Below are 17,588 nucleotides of genomic sequence, written 5' to 3'. Positions count from 1 at the left end.
TCATGGGAAACGCAAACAAACAAAACACGAAGAACCTGATATCTCATTGGTGGCATCACAATTAAAAAGAGGATTATCCGAAGGAATTATCTATGGTAACATTATCATGTTCAAATAAATCCAATTATTCATTTGTAAAAGTTCAGTGAGCGTTCAGGTTTCTCTGTAGAAAAACAACAAAGATCTCTGTCCATTACGTAAAAACTCTAGCTACTTTGTTTAGGCATACAATAGAGAGAGCTATGGTACAATTTCAAGAAGAGTATTTTTTTGTTGTTGTTGTTTTTACTGACAAACAATGCCCCATGCAATTATGATTAGTTATAATAGCCAAGAAAAGAATCAATTTGATATTGAATTCCGTTCGTTCGTTTATTGTAACATAAGTGAATTGGAGTTTAAATCTGACTCTGGACATGCACCTGGAATAGTTTATGTAGCATCTGACTGCAAAAAACAAATGGATTTGGCTAGTAGGTCAAGAGGACAAGTGTTAGTGATATTACCTTCATACCCATGAGGGCCTTGGACGTGTGAGATCTTGTCAGATTCACAGATCTAGGGATGAGGGCAGGTCGTCTTGAAGTCCATTTTGGAATCCTGTCTACCACTAGCCTTCATTGTTATCCGTGACCCATAATCACTGATCTCTCTCCACGCGCCTAGACCAGTATCTTCCGCGGAGAATCCTGTTCAAAGGGGAAGTTCTTTTGGCTTGCCACGTTCAGACAACAGCTTAGTTCAATTCTCTCCTTCATTTGGCCTACACAGGCATACCTCAAGTCTATTTCACTCAAATGAGTCTTTTTTTTTTTTTAATTTTTTTTTCAACGTTTATTTATTTTTGGGACAGAGAGAGACAGAGCATGAACAGGGGAGGGGCAGAGAGAGAGGGAGACACAGAATTGGAAACAGGCTCCAGGCTCTGAGCCATCAGCCCAGAGCCCGACGCGGGGCTCGAACTCCCGGACCGCGAGATCATGACCTGGCTGAAGTCGGACGCTTAACCGACTGCGCCACCCAGGCGCCCCTCAAATGAGTCTTTAAAATGGGCTCCAGGGGCGCCTGGGCGCCCCTCAAATGAGTCTTTAAAATGGGCTCCAGGGGCGCCTGGGCGCCCCTCAAATGAGTCTTTAAAATGGGCTCCAGGGGCGCCTGGGCGCCCCTCAAATGAGTCTTTAAAATGGGCTCCAGGGGCGCCTGGGTGGCGCAGTCGGTTAAGCGTCCGACTTCAGCCAGGTCACGATCTCGGGGTCCGGGAGTTCGAGCCCCGCGTCGGGCTCTGGGCTGATGGCTCAGAGCCTGGAGCCTGTTTCCGATTCTGTGTCTCCCTCTCTCTCTGCCCCTCCCCTGTTCATGCTCTGTCTCTCTCTGTCCCAAAAATAAATAAACGTTGAAATAAATAAATAAATAAATAAATAAATAAATAAATAAATAAAATGGGCTCCAGACCCAGCATTAAGAGACTCGAAATCATGATTCAATTTCAAATTCTTGCTGTTTTACCCCATCTTATTGTTACTCGCAGAATGATGCAGAATGAGTCTGAGCTCACAATGATGTCAGCTAACTTCCCAACTAATGCCGTTCCACGGGCCCCAAATCTTTCAATGCGTACAAATTGGAATTGGAATTGGAAAAACTTTCGGCCAATTTGTAGCAGGTTTTCCAGAGAAGTGTTTTTCACTGACATTGTGGAAACCTAAATAGACTTCTCCCTCAGGATTGTCGTAAGAGTCTGGAAATATCAATCAGCCCTAAACACAGTCCAAGAGTTTAGGTTTTCTGGTTTTTACAAACTGTCAGTTTTGATTTTTATTGAGCAATAAGAAGTTTAGTTGTTTATTGGAACAAACAAGGCTGGGAACAATTCTTTCCAAGTGCTGGATCTTTGTATTCACTTTAACTAAATAAAGTATTCCTGGTATGCCCATAAGAGGCAAGAATGTACAACCGGAGAGCCTGCATTCGCAAAAGGATTCGCGATGTCTCTTGCGGGTCATTTCCCCATGAACCGCCTGCTTGCGTCTTGTTTTCTTTTTAAATCTTTGCAGATACAGGTCGGATACAAATTCCGATTCCCTTTCGGTAAAATTGGAAGATACTTCAAAAATGAGCAAACAGAAGAGGTGAGGATGTTTTGTGGACACTCGCGTGCTGTGGCCTGTCAGTGGCCCATAACGATAAAAGCATCAGTCGCTGACATCCCGGATGAGGGTCTAAGCATAAGCTTAGAAAATGAGGGAACCTTCCCCTCTCTCAAGAGAACCGTGTTTTATTATGTTCTCTTATTTTAAAAACAAGGATGACTTATTTTTGCTATCATTTCATTAAAAAGCCCACACATTAAGATACGGATGTAGGCATATTATAAGAGGACCAAGTCTTCCAGGCTCCAATGAACCTCCCCGGCTTTTAGCTGGTGAACGGCCAGGGAGGAAGTGATCTTTTTCTCTCTCTTCACCATTCTAGAGGATCCTCTCTTCCCAGCATACACCAGAACCAATAAGAATGCCTCTGAATAGAAATGTATTTCTTCCACCATTTTTTCTGTACATGTTACGGAAATTTCTTTCTTTAGCCTGATCACACATTTTCACATTCAGTAAGTTCAATGGATGGGTTGGTGGTTTTAGAAACCAGTCCTGACCACCCATCATAATGCCTTGGGATTCCTTTCTCATTTGACTTAGTGACTTAGTGACATAAATACATGTGCAATCCTCTACTCTGTCCTAAAGGGACCAGTCTTTTTGGCATAATGTTCTCAAAAACTGTTGAGGGGCGCCTGGGTGGCTCAGTCGGTTGAGCGTCCGACTTCGGCTCAGGTCGTGATCTCACAGTCCATGAGTTCGAGCCCCACGTCAGGCTCTGTGCTGACAGCTCGGAGCCTGGAGCCTGTTTCAGATTCTGTGTTTCCCTCTCTCTGACCCTCCCCCGTTCATGCTCTGTCTCTGTCTCAAAAATAAATAAACGTTAAAAAAAAAAATTTTTTTTAAAACTGTTGAGTTCCTGGTGACAAATCAATGAATCTTTTTTTTTCCCCCTACTTCCTGGATTTCTTGATGGGCCTCAGATGAAAATAGAAAGATTCACCCTACTGTTTTTGAGCATGTTTTGCTGCTTTGGGTAAGAATCTTGGTCAGGGGCGCCTGGGTGGCTCAGTGGGTTGAGCGTCCCGCTTTGGCTCAGGTCATGATCTCACAGCTCGTGAGTTCGAGCCCCACGTCGGGCTCTGTGCTGATGGCTCAGAGCTTGGAGCCTGCTTCGCATTCTGTGTATCTCTCTCTCTTTCTGCTCCTTCCCTGCTCACATGCTGTCTCTCTCTCAAAAATAAAGATTAAAAAAAAAAAAGAATCTTCTTGGGCAAATTGCTTGAAGCATAAGGCAAATCTTGTGAGAAACTCCCCAACTCAGCCCAATTGCTGTGTTGTGTGGACTATCACAGTGACAAATGAGCTATTATGTAACTCCAAGAATGTTTTAGCTGAAAGGGGTCGCAGACCCTATTTGACTCAAACTTCTCATGCTGCGTGCAAGGCGACTGAGATTCAGAGAGGCTTAATGAGTGAGCCAATGTCAGCCTCCCAGTGGAGAGTTTGAAGATCTCCTATCAGAGGGCCCCATTTTAAGGTGTAGTTCAAACTCATCCGAGTTCCTCCAAAAAGGATATAATCATGAATAGACGCCCAGTTTTGATGTTAATTTTAACCACATGTCCCACAGTCAGGGTTAGTGCCTAACTGGCGCTTCTACACGCTCCTGCTGAAGCATATAAACTGTCAGGAAATTAAATTTTGCTTCATCCTTTGTCTGATAGAAATGGAATCTTTGAATAAGGTGGTATGTGAAGTTCCTCATGTATAGTTAGAATTTTGCCATTCCGTGTTCATTTTTATGAGGTGTTCAGCGGGTCACGGGTGGATACCCTAAAAACCATGCCCAGGGTATTGTTGGTCCCATCAAGCTGCCTGTCGGTGTGTGTAATGGGAAAGTTTTAGCCTGACTTCAGAGTAGGTGCAGAAAGGTTCAGAAAAACCTACCTGTCAGGCCATTAACACGTTTTTGGATTTCCCCCATCCGACAAAAATATATTCACGGTGACCCTAAGAATTCAGAAGTTCTAGAGCTTTGGATTCTTTTTTTACAGCCTGAATTATTACAAACCTAGACTTGAAAAAATGGCCAGCGAGGGGCGCCTGGGTGGCTCAGGTCGTGATCCCAGTGTTGTGGGATTGAGCTCTGCCCCGAGTGTGGAACCTGCTTCAGATTCTCTCTTTCTCTCCCTTTGTTTTTCTCCCTCACTTGTGTGCTCTGCCAACAGTGCCAAGGTTGGAAAACTTTGCTCTAAAAAAGAGGGATAATTCCAGTCTGCATACCGAATATTAGTGCAATATAGTTAATATTCTTACAATTCTTAGCATACGCTGCTCAATATACATCAAGAATTATAACCCCAAATGCATTCTTCAATGGGAACTAGACTATGACAAAGTGAAAAAAATATATTTAATGAATTGAACTGAAAGCTAGGAAAGACAACTAAATATGAACACAGTCGACTATCGTATATGCAATAGTTTTGTCACATACATACATATAGACGTACGTTGGAAACTCACAAATACACAGAAACCTATTTCATTGAGATGTGGGGCCACTTATATTTTTAAGCTATAGCATAAGGACCTTTCATCATATTGGGTTGACATACTTTATCGGTCCCCACATTCTGGGCCATTAATCATGCAGGCCAATATTGTATTTTCATCAGTGAGATTTTATAGATTAGTCTTTGCTGTATAACAAACCACCCCCAAACTCAACCAGCCTTCACCGATAGACATTTACTTTTGTGCACTTGGGTCTATAGGTTGATTGAATGGCTGACCTAGGTTGGGCTCAGCTGGGAAATTTGGGCTTAGCTCTTCATCGTGGGTTGCACTTGGATTTGCTCCGTGTGTGTTCTTTTACCCAGGCCAAAGGAGCAGCAGGAGCTCCTGGGACGATCCCTTCGTGGTGATGGCAGATGTGCAAATCGGGAAGCAGAAATGCGATGTATCTTAAGATCTGGGCTCAAAACTGGCACATTGGCACATTCTATTGGCCAAAGCAAATCACAAGGCCTCGCCTGGCATCAGTGGGGGTAGAGGAATGTTCTCTGCCACCAGTGGGAGGACTGCAAAGTCACATGACAAAGAGTATGGAAACGGAAGAGTCAAGAAGTCTTATCGAATCCACACCATGCATTATGGTAATTCATCATGCCATCATCTCAAAAGTTTCTTGGGTCGTTGTAAAGCAGCTGACATCTTACAGACATTCACTGTGGCCAGATCATCCATAAACATATAATTTTTTAAACATATAATTTTTTAAAAGCTCAATTTTCTTTCATTGTGAAATAAATAAAAAACTTATTTTGAAATGAAAAAATCATTGACAATATTATAATCCACAGAAAATGACTATTAATGTCCTGGTGTAATTAGTTTTAACATTAAATTGCTTTTAAATTAGGGAAGTAATGTTGCCTCTGTTGAAAGTTTGGAGAATTGCAAAAAGGACAAAAATCACAAAGAAATTGAAATCCCACTATATAACATTGTTAACATTTTTCTATGCACAGATTTTGTTTCACTTAATTGGTATCAAACTGTATATGAATTTCTCATGCTAATTTTTCTCACCAAAATATATATTAAGCATTTTCTATGTCATTAAATGTACTTTGCAGACAAAACTTTAGTACCAGTCAAATATGCCCATACATAACTGTCCTGTATCCACTCACTCACTTAAGCTATTTATTTTTAATTTAAATTTTGATTAAAATTTTTAAATTTACATTTTAGTTAACATACAGTGCAACATCGATTTCAGGAATAGAATCCAGTGATTCATTACTTACATATAATACCCAGTGCCCATCACAGCAAGTGCCCTTTTTAATACCCATCACCCCTCTCCCACCCACCTCCCTCCATCAACCCTCACTTTGTTCTCTGTCATTAAGAGTCTTTTGTGGTTTGTTTCCCTCTCTTACCTTTGCTCCCCACTTCCCATGTGCTTATCTGTTTTGTTTCTTCAATTGCAAATATGAGTGAAATCATATGGTATTTGTCTTTCTCTGATTGACTCATTATTCTTTAGCATGATACATTCTAGCTCCATCCATGTTGCTGCAAATGGCGAGATTTCATTCTTTTTGATGGTTGAGTAATATTCCATTGGATATATACCATAGCTTCTTTATCCATTCATCAGTCAATGGACCTTTGGGCTCTCTCCATAGTTTGGCTATTGTTGATAATGCTGCAATAAACATTGGGGTATATGTACCCCTTAAAATCTGTATTTTTGTATCCTTTGGGTAAATACCTAATAGTGCAATTGCTGGATTATAGGGTAGTTCTATTTTTAGTTTTTTGAGGAACCTCCATACTGTTTTCCAGAGCGGCTACACCAGTATGCATTTCCACCAACGGTGCAAGAGGGTTCCCCCTTTCTCCACATCCTTGCCAACACCTGTTGTTTCTTGTGTTGTTAATTTAAGCAATTCTGACAGGTTTGAGGTGGTATCTCATCATGGTTTGGTTTGCATTTGCCTGATGAGTCATGTTGAACGTCTTTTCATGTGTCTGTTAGCTACTGAATGTCTTCTTTGGAAAAATGTCTGTTCATGTCTTCTGCCCATTTCTTAACTGGGTTGTTTGTTTTTGGAGTGTTGACTTTGATAAGTTCTTCATAGATTTTGGATACTGTTCCCTTATTCAGTTATGTCATTTGCAAGTATCTTCTCCCATTCCGTAGGCTGCCTTTTAGTTGTGTTGATGTTTCCTTCACTGTGCAGAAGCTTTTTATCTTGATGAGGTCCCAATAGTTCAGGTTTGCTTTTGCTTCCCTTGCCTTCAGTGACATGTCTAATAAGAAGTTGTTATGGCTGAGGTCAAAGAGGTTGCTGCCTGTGTAGGATCTGTAGGATTTTGATGGTTTCCTGTTTCACATTTAGGTCTTTCATTCATTTGAATTTATTTTTGTGTATGGTGCAGGAAAGTGGTCCAGTTTCATTCTTCTGCATGTTGCCATCCAGTTTTCCCAGCACCATTTTTTTTTAACGTTTTATTTATTTTTGAGACACAGAGAGAGACAGAGCATGAATGGGGGAGGAGCAGAGAGAGAGGGAGACACAGAATCGGAAGCAGGCTCCAGGCTCTGAGCCATCAGCCCAGAGCCCGACGCGGGGCTCAAACTCACGGACCGCGAGATCGCGAGATCGTGACCTGAGCTGAAGTCCGACGCTCAACCGACTGAGCCACCCAGGCGCCCCCCCAGCACCATTTTTTGAAGAGACTGGTTTTTTTCCATTAGGTATTCTTTCCTGCTTTGTTGAAGATGGGTTGACCATATAGTTGTGGGTCCATTTCTGGGTTTTCTATTCTGTTCCATTGATCCATGTGTCTGATACTGTGCCAGTACCATACTGTCTTGATGACTACAGCTTTGTAATATAGGTTGAAATCCATAAATTATTTTTATCATCATCTGTCAATCCTCTTAATGTAGTGTTCTCCACATAATTTATAAGGCACATCTTTGAAAAACAACGAAAGGCAAAAGGGAATGTATCCCAGATGTTGGTCAAATTTTGGTTTTATACAACTTTACAACTTTTTTTTAGTAGACATAGTGATTAAAATGATTCAACTATTTCCAGCAAGGCTAACCAGGACAGGAGCCAAAATTCACCAGTGCCAACAAAAGTCACAAACATTCTTTAAAAGTTAATATCTGGCTTATTTATTATCTTGGATCTAACAGTAACATATGCTTTCCTGGTGACACTTTCTAACGATTTTCTTCTAGACAAAGAAACAGTAAGGCTTTAAATCACAGAATTCTGACAGTTCACAATATTGATTGCTTTTCATCGTAAGGACTTTTAGAGCTGTGTGTGTATTCTAAGGATGGGTAGCCCTTTGGTTGACCATTTAGGGTGTGGCAATACATATTGATGAGGCTTGAAGTGTTAGCAGATCTAAATGGTTGAAGGATCAAGTTCCAAATATTTATCCCTTTATATACTATAAAATGACATCTGACAGTTTAAGAAAATGTACAAACCCAGTGTATTAGTTTCCTAGCCCTGCCTTAACAAAGTACCACAAACTGGGTGACTTAAAACAACAGATTTAGGGGCGCCTGGGTGGCGCAGTCGGTTAAGCGTCCGACTTCAGCCAGGTCACGATCTCGCGGTCCGTGGGTTCGAGCCCCGCGTCGGGCTCTGGGCTGATGGCTCAGAGCCTGGAGCCTGTTTCCGATTCTGTGTCTCCCTCTCTCTCTGCCCCTCCCCCGTTCATGCCCTGTCTCTCTCTGTCCCAAAAATAAATAAAAAACGTTGAAAAAAAAAATTTAAAACAACAAATTTATTGCTGCATAGTTTTGGGGGCTGGAAGTCCAAGATCAAGGTATTGGCAGGGCCGTGTTCCCTCTGAAACCTACAGGGGAGAATTTTCCTCACCTCTAGCTTCTGGCGTCTTCTAACAATCCTTGGTTTCTTTGGCCTATAGATGCATTGCTACAATTTCTGCCTCTGTGACATGTCACATAGCCGTCTTTCCTTGCATGTTTTGTCTCCTCTTTTAAGATCATCAGTCATATTGATTAAGGGCCATCCTACTCCAGGATGACTTCATCTTAACTGATTACATCTGCAATGATCCTATTTCCAAATGAGGTCACAGACTGAAGTATTGGGGTTAGGACTTCATATCTTTTTGAAGAACACAATTAAATCCTTAACACCAGGAAATGGAAAGTTAAAGCCCTAAGTAATTGAAATACCCCATATGAATATTGTTCCTATTGCTGAGCTGGAAACAGGGAATAAATAATAAAATGTGTTTCTGCAATTGTGGACTGGCTTTAATTAATAGAATAATGAAAAGTTCCCTTTTGGCCACTTACTAACATACATTCTGTTGAATCCCAAACTTCAAGAGTAACGTGTGAGCATGGAGTGCATAACATCTCCACGTGTAATGACCGCAGCATTAGTAAGGGAACCTCCTGAGTTAACTAGTGTTTTCTGCGAATTTCCCAGGTTTTTCTGAATTTCAGCCCATGCGACATGACCCAGTGTGACCGCTTTGTGTGATACAGGATGATAACGGCTGGAAAGGACACACTTTCCTAACTCCTTGTAGGGTCTGTGATTTGGCTAATTCAGTCCATCTCAGTTGCAGATGAGCCAAAGGGGAAAAAGATTTCCCAGAATGAGGCTTGATTAGAAAAGTCTGCCCCAGTATCGTCCAACTGCGGGCCAATTGGCAATATCTTGAATCACCAAAGAGAGTGCTGCAATGTGGCTTTCCGCATATTTTGCTCCCTTTATCACTCTTGTAAGTAATTATTAGCCACTGGGATCTTTTAGAAAGCACTTTTTAAAACCCCAAAGCCCATCGATTAATTGATTGCCAAGTAATAAATTAATTACACACAGACACGGTCTGTAGCCAAATGGTGTTCACTTTATTTAAGCAACTGCACTAACAGAATACTCGTGGTATGAAGAATTTGGAGTATATAAAATGAACTCACTGGGGAAATGATTTATAAAATACTCCTAGAACAAGTTCAACGGAGATACTTACAAAGGTTAAGATGATTTTGCTTTACGTTAGAACTGGTGAAAGAGAGAGGAATGACATTTTGTGTTGATAATAGGCCTCTGAGTAGAATTTAAAGCACTATCTAAATGTTATTTTTTCTAAGTTTATTTATTTATTTTGAGAGAGAGAGCACGAGTAGGGCAAGGGCAGAGAGACAGAGAACCTCAAGAAGTCTCCATGCTGTCAGTACAGAGCTCGACGCGGGGCTGGAACTCAACGGCCGTGAGATTATGATCTGAGCTGAAACCAAGAGTCAGATGCTTCACTGACTGAGCCACCCAGGCACCCCTACATGTTAATGAAGCACCCCTGTCCTTGAGGTAAGCACAGCATTTTTTAGGAGGAAGATTCGAGACAGAGCAATAACCAAGTGACTCACTTATGATCCTAAGTGTTAGATAGAATTAGGATGCTAGTTTATGATTTCTACAATTTCTAAGTGCACACTCACAGAAACGTGTATACAGTATGTTTACTGTGCTCAGTCCTCTGTAGGACTTCCATGTATCTAACGTCACAGTAACCTTATGTACTGGGAATTGTCACCACCCCCATTTTAAAGATGAGGAAACTGAAGACCAGAAAGGTTAAAGAACTTGGCCATGGCCCCAGGCTAATGTGAATCCATGGGGTAATTCCAACACCTGGCTTCATCCTGAGTCTGGTTTACTCCCATTCCTTTAAGTAATGTCCTTAAGCTGTCTCTCTCTCTCTCTCTCTCTTTTTTAAATTGTTTTAATATTTATTTATTTTAGAGAGAGAGACAGAGTATAAGTGGGGGAGGGGCAGAAAGAGAGTAAGACACAGCATGTGAAGCAGGCTCCAGGCTCCAAGCTCCGAGCTTCAAGCTCCAAGCGGTCAGCACAGAGCCCAACATGGGGCTGAAACTCACGAACTGCAAGATCATGACCTACGTCGAAGTCAGACGCTCAACGGACTGAGCCGCCCAAGCGCCCCTTTTAAGCTGTCTCTTTTGAAGACATCCTGTACCCGTGTTTCCAGCCAGCGCTCACTCCAGGATCCATCACCGATTCAAGGTGAACCTCGTGGTATCAGAATCCATCACCGATTCAAGGTGAACCTCGTGGTGTGAGCAGGCAAGTTAAGGAACAAAGATGTAACAAGAGCATCTGATCAGAACCACAATCCCCGTCCTTGCCTGGGTACAGCTTGCGCGTGAGGCTCCTGCCGAAGGTCGGGTGTGCGCTGAAGTAGAGGCTGGAAGAAGCGCGTGCGACTGGCCACCCTCCCAACTGGATGCAGGCTGGAGGTGTCACGGGGCCCAAGTATCTCCTTCGCATTCCTCCCAAGTCACATGAGTTCCTACTCCTCCCGTGGAAAGCAACCGCCGCATGCGTTCAGTATGAGAATGCGGATTCTGTGAGATTATAAATAACACCACCACCGCCTCCCCCCCACCCCGCCCCGAGCATATTCCAGGAAAACATTTGGGGAGCCTAGAGGCAGATGAGTAAGTAGAAACAACCTTGGCCAGCTCTGACTAGTTGCCAAAACATGCGTTTTGAGGTCGGAGCGCTGTGAGTTAACTCTGCGACGGGGAGCTGCGTCCAGGCCCACAGGTTCCCTGATTTGTTTGTGAAATAGATCATTTATGTACAGAAACGCTTCCCCCCAAAGTGAAATAAACCCAAACAAAGTCACCACCAAAACAGCTGGCTCTCGTGATCGAATTATATGAGGTGTGAGAAACTGTTTGGATAGCCTTTTGATGGGGAATGCAAGCAATGGGGAAGAGCTGACTCACTCCATCGCCCTTAAATTGTTTTACAAGGCTTTCCTCTAACATCGCGGGGGGGAATGACAAAGCTGTTTCCATTCAGTCTCGGTGGTTTGTTGGCCATGGGGAAGGGGGGCAGGCGCTGCTCCTTTCTGATACTCATAAAACGTTTGTGTTACTTTGGTCCCTAAAAGTGAGGCTACAGCCCCCCCCCCCCCCCCCCCCCCCCCCCCCCCGCCGAAGTGATGTCGCCGGCAGGGGTGCATAGCCAGCGCGCGGGGCACAGAGATGTCTCCTTCCCCGCCCCGTCCTCCCGCTGTCTCCTCACCACTGCCTCACCGTGATTACGGGAACCTCCCAGCGGGGACCAGGCCACCTCCAAAAATCACAACACCTCATTAAACCGCAGCTTCCAACGTCTCCTACCCTGCTTCCCAGCAGAACCGTGCCAGTAGCGAAAGCTTCAGATGGAATTTCAATTCTATTCTACTCCCTCTCCCTCCTCCAGACTGTGAAGGTCTGGCGGGGTTGGCTAAGCAGCGAAGAACTTCCGAAAGAGCCAGAATGTAGAGGGTCTCGAAACCCACAGCTGTTAAGTACACGAGTGATAATAACCGGTGAGCCGTAAGCGTTGACCCAGATTTGGGGAGAGGGGAATGGGATTCCAATCCTGGGTCTCATCCTTCACTGGCTACAGACAGAGCCTTGCTGTCTAGATGCCTCCGCTCCAGCCCTCTGTCCACCTGGGGAGCCAGTTTGGCCCCTGCTGGGGTGGGCGTCTGTTTTCCAGCGAGCTTCCCACCTATTCTGTCTCTGGGGTTCTGTTAAGTCCTTTGTTCATAAGGCACCGACCCACCCAGTCATTCCTCTGCTACTTGTGTTTTTCCTCAAGAAAGCCAGCTGTAGCTGGAAACCCCCAGAAGCTAGGTTGACAGAAAAGAACCAGAAAAATCCAATTAACAGAGGGTGGAGCAAGGCAGCCAATCCCTCCGAGAGCCTCCAGCCCAACTTGGCGGGGGGGCGGGGGCGGGGTGCAGGAGGAAGGATGCGGTCCCGGGGAGACGGGCCAATCTGGACAGTGGATACCAGCTGTCAGTTTTCACACCCAGAGATGCTGATCTTCAGTGTTCGCACAGTGATGGCGGTGGTGATGAAACTTTGCAAATGGTGCATAATTGACATGTGAAATGAAGATAATTGGATCCCTTCCTCAACGAGAGTGGAATCCTTTAACAAACGGGAGATGGGCGTGCTATATGAAGAAAGTAATGATGCACCAAATAAACATGTTTCTTCTGATTCAGCAATCACTTGTTAGGAACATATTATGCACAAGGCCTAAAGGAAACATTCAAAGATGTAGAAGTCTCCTTGTCCTGAATCTTACACTTGGGTTCCAGGCTCCAGACAAATCCTAAGTGGCTCTGAGTGCATTCTTGTGAATTACGTAGTCACGTGTCTACCTCTTGTCTGCATGTACACCCTTCGTCGCCATACGTGCCAGAAATTTTTCTGATTGCGGTAACATCTGCAGTCATCCATTGATGCAGCAAGGTCCCCCCCCCTTTTTTTAATGTTTATTTATTTATTTTGAGAGAAAGAGACAGACAGGAAGACAGACAGAGGGCAGGTGAGCAGGGAGAGGCAGAGAGAGAGGAGAGAATCCCGAGTAGGCTCAGCACTGTCCGCATGAACCCAACGCAGGGCTTGATCTCATGAACCGTGTTGTGACCTGAGCTGAAAGCAAGAGTCAGATGCTTAAAAGACTGAGCCAACGGGCATCCCAGCGAGGTCCCTCTTTATGACTTTGCACGGTGGCTGCTTCGAATTTTGCACTCTGCCTGTGGGTACGGAGCTCAGCAGAGCGGCCTGGCTCACACAGGGACTGCTCTTTGAACCTTGTTACCGTGGAGCACCCAATCTGGCTAACTCATCGTGAACAACGAGACCTCCCCACCGGACACTGTAAAGGATGAACGTTGGATTCATTTCCTCTGTCCTTAAGGGAACCCCAGATCTTATTTGCAGGCAAAGCCCAGGCTGCCTGGTCTGGTGACTCAGGCCACTACAGGTCCCCAAGGGCTCTATGGAGACCAGATCTGAGGGAAACGATGGTGACGGACCCAAACGAAGTTTCTATAGGGACGGTGGCTGGACTGTGAGTCCTGATGCAAAATAGCCTTTTTGTCGAGAGTCAGGGCCAAGAGAGGGTAGTGGCTGAATGTGTGCATTCCCAGACCAGAGAGCCTGTGTCTGATTCCAGGCCCCACTGCCAGGTGATCCTGGATGAGTGAGCGACCCTTCCAGGCCTCAGTTTTTTTCTCATCTATAAAATGGGGCTAATAACACTTGCCTGTTGGCTTGCTGTGAGGACTGGGTGACATCACATCAGTAATTACGTAGAACAGTGCGGGAGGTAGCGAATAGTTGATAAAGGATTGGCAGAGTTGTTGAAGCGTGATAGGATCCAAGGTCAACCTCGATAGGGACACCAGAGCAGTGAAGAATGTGCATATAAGCCCTCGTCTGGCACCAGCCCCCGAGCCTGGCAATAGATAGGGATATCACAAGCAGGATTACGGCCCTTTCAGGGACACCCATATAGCCACAGGGGAAAGGCCCTTCTTGTGAGAAAATCTTAAGGTGATAGTGCTTAGGATAAAGGGCTTTGACTGTACTGTGGTCTGTTTGATCTCTGGGGGAAAGAAATCTCTTCCTTAACACCAAGTTTTCTGTACCGGAGTACCTCTCACAGGAATGACAGTGTTTTGAAGGCTTATGCTGAATCTTCCTGACTTCCTTCAGTCCCTTAAACTGCTGCTCTAAGTTTTCGTAACCTTGAAAACTTAGAGCGGGGAATTCGGGCCAGAAGAAAACTAAAGCCAGCCTCAAAATAGTTAGTGTTGGCTACAAGTGTCCTAGTGTGGCAAAGGCGTCTTATCGGTGAACCAGAGTAACTTCCACACGTTTGCGAAAATGTCTTGATTTCCAGAGATGAGGCTTTAACGCCTCCCAAAGGGTAGAGTTTCCTATGGCAAAACCACACATCTCAACCTGCTTTGATTTATTCACTGCTCACCGCGTGGAGAACGAGTTTGGCCCGAAGAGGAAGAAAGTCGCTTTCGTACGGAGGGGCTGTTAAGTGTAGGTAGTTTAAGCCACTTGCCTTCTGACCCCTTTCTCCGAGACCTGATTAGACGTGGGTAGTGTTTTTGTAAGAAGTGAGAACTAAATAAATACAGAGCCACAGAGCTGTCACAATGGCATAGGAGCTCCTTAGAGGGTCACGGGTCCTTTGTGCTTTGGGGTCAAACGCAAGAATCTCCAATTACAATGGTCCTTTTCCGAATGCTGGCCTTTAGTGCTGGTATTAGAGGAGAGAAAGTGATGTAACACGCCCGGATTCTTGTGGCTATACCACTGAGCCACATGTGGGTCCATCTGGACGCCTGTACTTCAGGGTCCACTCATCTGTAAAAGTGGAGTCTTAGATACGAGGATGGCTGAAAGGAAACTGGTGATGGGTGGCCAGTGACGCCTCGGTCCTTGCTTCACCGTACACAGTCCACGAAGGGCTCCCCACCCTTCCTTCCTTCATGCGTGCATTGCGTTTCCCTGCCTGCAAACGTGTAACCAGCAAGCTCTACATTAGTCTTTAAAGAAAATGAATAAACTCTCTGGTTCTTTCCTTCCCTCACCCTACCGGCACCTGCTCTCGAATCCTGCAGAAGCCACGAAGCCCCACAGACACTTGGATTTAGTACAGCAAGACTGATACCGGACTCCGGGGTTCTAGAACTACCAGACAGTAAATGTGTGTTGTTTTGAGCCACTAAGTGGTGGCCAGTTTTTACAACAGCCATAGGAAGTTAATGCAGGTGTCCCCCGCCCCCCCCCCCAACTCCTATAGCCCCTAACAGACCCTCGGACAGCATGCAGCACCTAGTTTGGGGTGGTTAGTTATCTTGCTGGTCCCGCCGTCAGGGTTGGAGCTCCCCGGAGACCACTGTTCTCTTATTTCCTTTAGTCACTAACCCACCCGGCATTGCCGGCCACACAGGAAACATTCATTTGATTGTCTCTGTGTGTGTGTGTGTGTGTGTGTGTGTTTACATTCTTTTTAATGTTTATTATTTACTTTTGAGAGAGACAGAGCGTGAGCGGGGGAGGGGCAGAGAGAGAGGGAGACACAGAATCCGAAGCAGGCTCCGGGCTCCGAACTGTCAGCACAGAGCCCGACACGGGGCTCGAACGCACAAACCAGGAGATCATGACCTGAGCCGAAGTCAGACGCTGAACCGACTGAGCCACCCAGGTGCCCTAGCGTGTGTGTGTTTTAATGAATGAAGGTAGGGGAAGCCTATTTCTCCCCTCTTATGGTGAAGGAAGACCTGCCAAGAATGCCACACCAATGCAAGCAGCACGTAGGCATCACCGTAACGAGACAAGACAGAACAGCCTCCCTGGCCAGCAGCAGGTGAACGGATGGAGGCAGGCTGCACCTGCCGGCACGCGTGATCTGCTCGAGAGACTCTGAAACCAGAAGCCTCAGGGCCGTCTCGGATTCGTGAAAACTTGCAAAATAAATAGAATTCTAAGAAAAATATTTCCCCAGATCCTCCAGTCACTGCAGGACAGCTGAGAAATAAGGTGACTGCTGAACTAAGGTGTGGACACCAAGGCAGGAGGAGAGAGAGAGAGAGAGTCTAAGTGATGAGATCCGACTGAGTTTAAAGGTGTAGAGGAGATCCAGCCAAGAAGGATGTCAGGACAAGGAAGAAACACTAACAAGAAGATGGGGGGCCGGCTAACGGTCAGGCTTGGGGAGGGGAAGGTTTAAGCAGTGGGATTGGGCAACAGGAAATAAAAGAATTAGAGGCGTGGATAAATGTCTGGAGCGCAGGATTTCTCAACCTTGGCACTAATGACGTCTAGAGCCATACAATTTTTTGTTGTGTGCGGTGGGGCAGGGGCTGACCTGTGCATCATCGGAGGGCGAACGGCATCCTGGCCTCTACCCACTAGATGCCAGTAGGACCCTCCCCAGTAACGACAACTAAAAATCTCTCCAGATGCTGCCGAATTTCTGCTGGCTGTCAACGATGCCTCCCAGTTGAGAACCGGTTGGTTTCAAGGAAGAGATAGGATCGAGTCAGGAATATAACAGAGAAGAAACAGTCAAGTCAGAGGCTGGAAAGTGAAAGTGGGTGGGTAAAAACAGGGCAGAATCGGAGCAAAGGAGGTGATACAGTGAAATGATGGATGAAAGAAAACAGACAAGAAGGCCAGCAAAAAAGCAGAAACAAGACAGAAAGACCCAAGAGGGTCTGAGAGGCGATCAACTTCAAAGTGGGTCACTTGGGGGGGGGTTTAATGGCGGGTCACCGACACGAGGGGTCAGGGCCCATCAGTCTTCCATCAGGACATGAAGATGTGAGAGCCAAAGACGTGTCACACTGCGTACACATAACTTTCCGGCTCATTATAATTACACTGCAGATAAATGCCGGAGCTGGAAGAAGATACGTAAGGTCCCAACTCCCTTTCTGATGAATTATCAGGACGCTTATCAGCGATCAAACCAAATGAACAATACTCGAAGATACACTCAGGTCCAAACATCACCGATCAAGCAGAAAGAAGGCAGACAGTCGCCCTGAAACACCTAAACGAAAGGAAACGCGTGTCGAGTTAAGGGAACCTAAACCGGGCAGCCTTCTTTATCTGGCATTCCTTGGGGATCCTGCATTGTTGGTAAAGATTAGGACGGAAGAATGCAAACCCATGCTGCTTTTAAACATCTATTGCAGACAAGCCAGCAACCTCTGAGCGCTGGGCATGGGGACAAATGGCGGGGGGGAGGGCGCCGGGTAGTGGGGAGGGGACTCCAAAACCCCAACTTTCTCGAGCACAACTTTGGTCGCAGCTACTTTCTGGGTCTCAAAGAACCAGGTTCGGGTTGGAAGGAGATTCCACGGGATCAAGCTGGCCTCTGAAGTTTTACAAGTACTTTGCCTAGGTATTTCTTTGTGGTGACTGCAAGAATGCTCCCCCAGAGTACTTTCATAATCTATAAGAGTTCTAGGTCTGATAAAGACCTGTCTCGGGGCCAGGGACAGAACTGGAAGGACAGTTTGCGAAAATGCCAGAGTGCCAAGAGTTTTGAAACCTGAGCTCAT

At 45.3% G+C, this 17,588-nt stretch overlaps 2 long non-coding RNA genes across 2 annotated transcripts; one reads left to right on the top strand and one right to left on the bottom strand.

Moving 5' to 3' along the window:
- The first annotated feature begins 1,430 nt into the window (after positions 1-1,430).
- Positions 1,431-8,912, top strand: LOC147575654 (uncharacterized). Its single transcript, XR_015242601.1, has 2 exons — positions 1,431-8,206; positions 8,441-8,912. It is a non-coding gene; the product is annotated as an uncharacterized LOC147575654 (long non-coding RNA).
- A 598-nt stretch (positions 8,913-9,510) lies between these two features.
- Positions 9,511-11,041, bottom strand: LOC147575653 (uncharacterized). Its single transcript, XR_015242602.1, has 2 exons — positions 10,753-11,041; positions 9,511-10,714 (listed from the first exon to the last, which is right to left on the bottom strand). It is a non-coding gene; the product is annotated as an uncharacterized LOC147575653 (long non-coding RNA).
- Positions 11,042-17,588: the final 6,547 nt, after the last annotated feature.

This window comes from Puma concolor, chromosome D3, assembly GCF_028749965.1.
Source record: "Puma concolor isolate L17-30 chromosome D3, mPumCon1.1.hap2, whole genome shotgun sequence".
Classification (NCBI taxonomy): Eukaryota; Metazoa; Chordata; class Mammalia; order Carnivora; family Felidae; genus Puma; species Puma concolor.
Note: the sequence above shows the minus strand (reverse complement) of the source record. Positions and strands in the feature narration are given on the sequence as shown.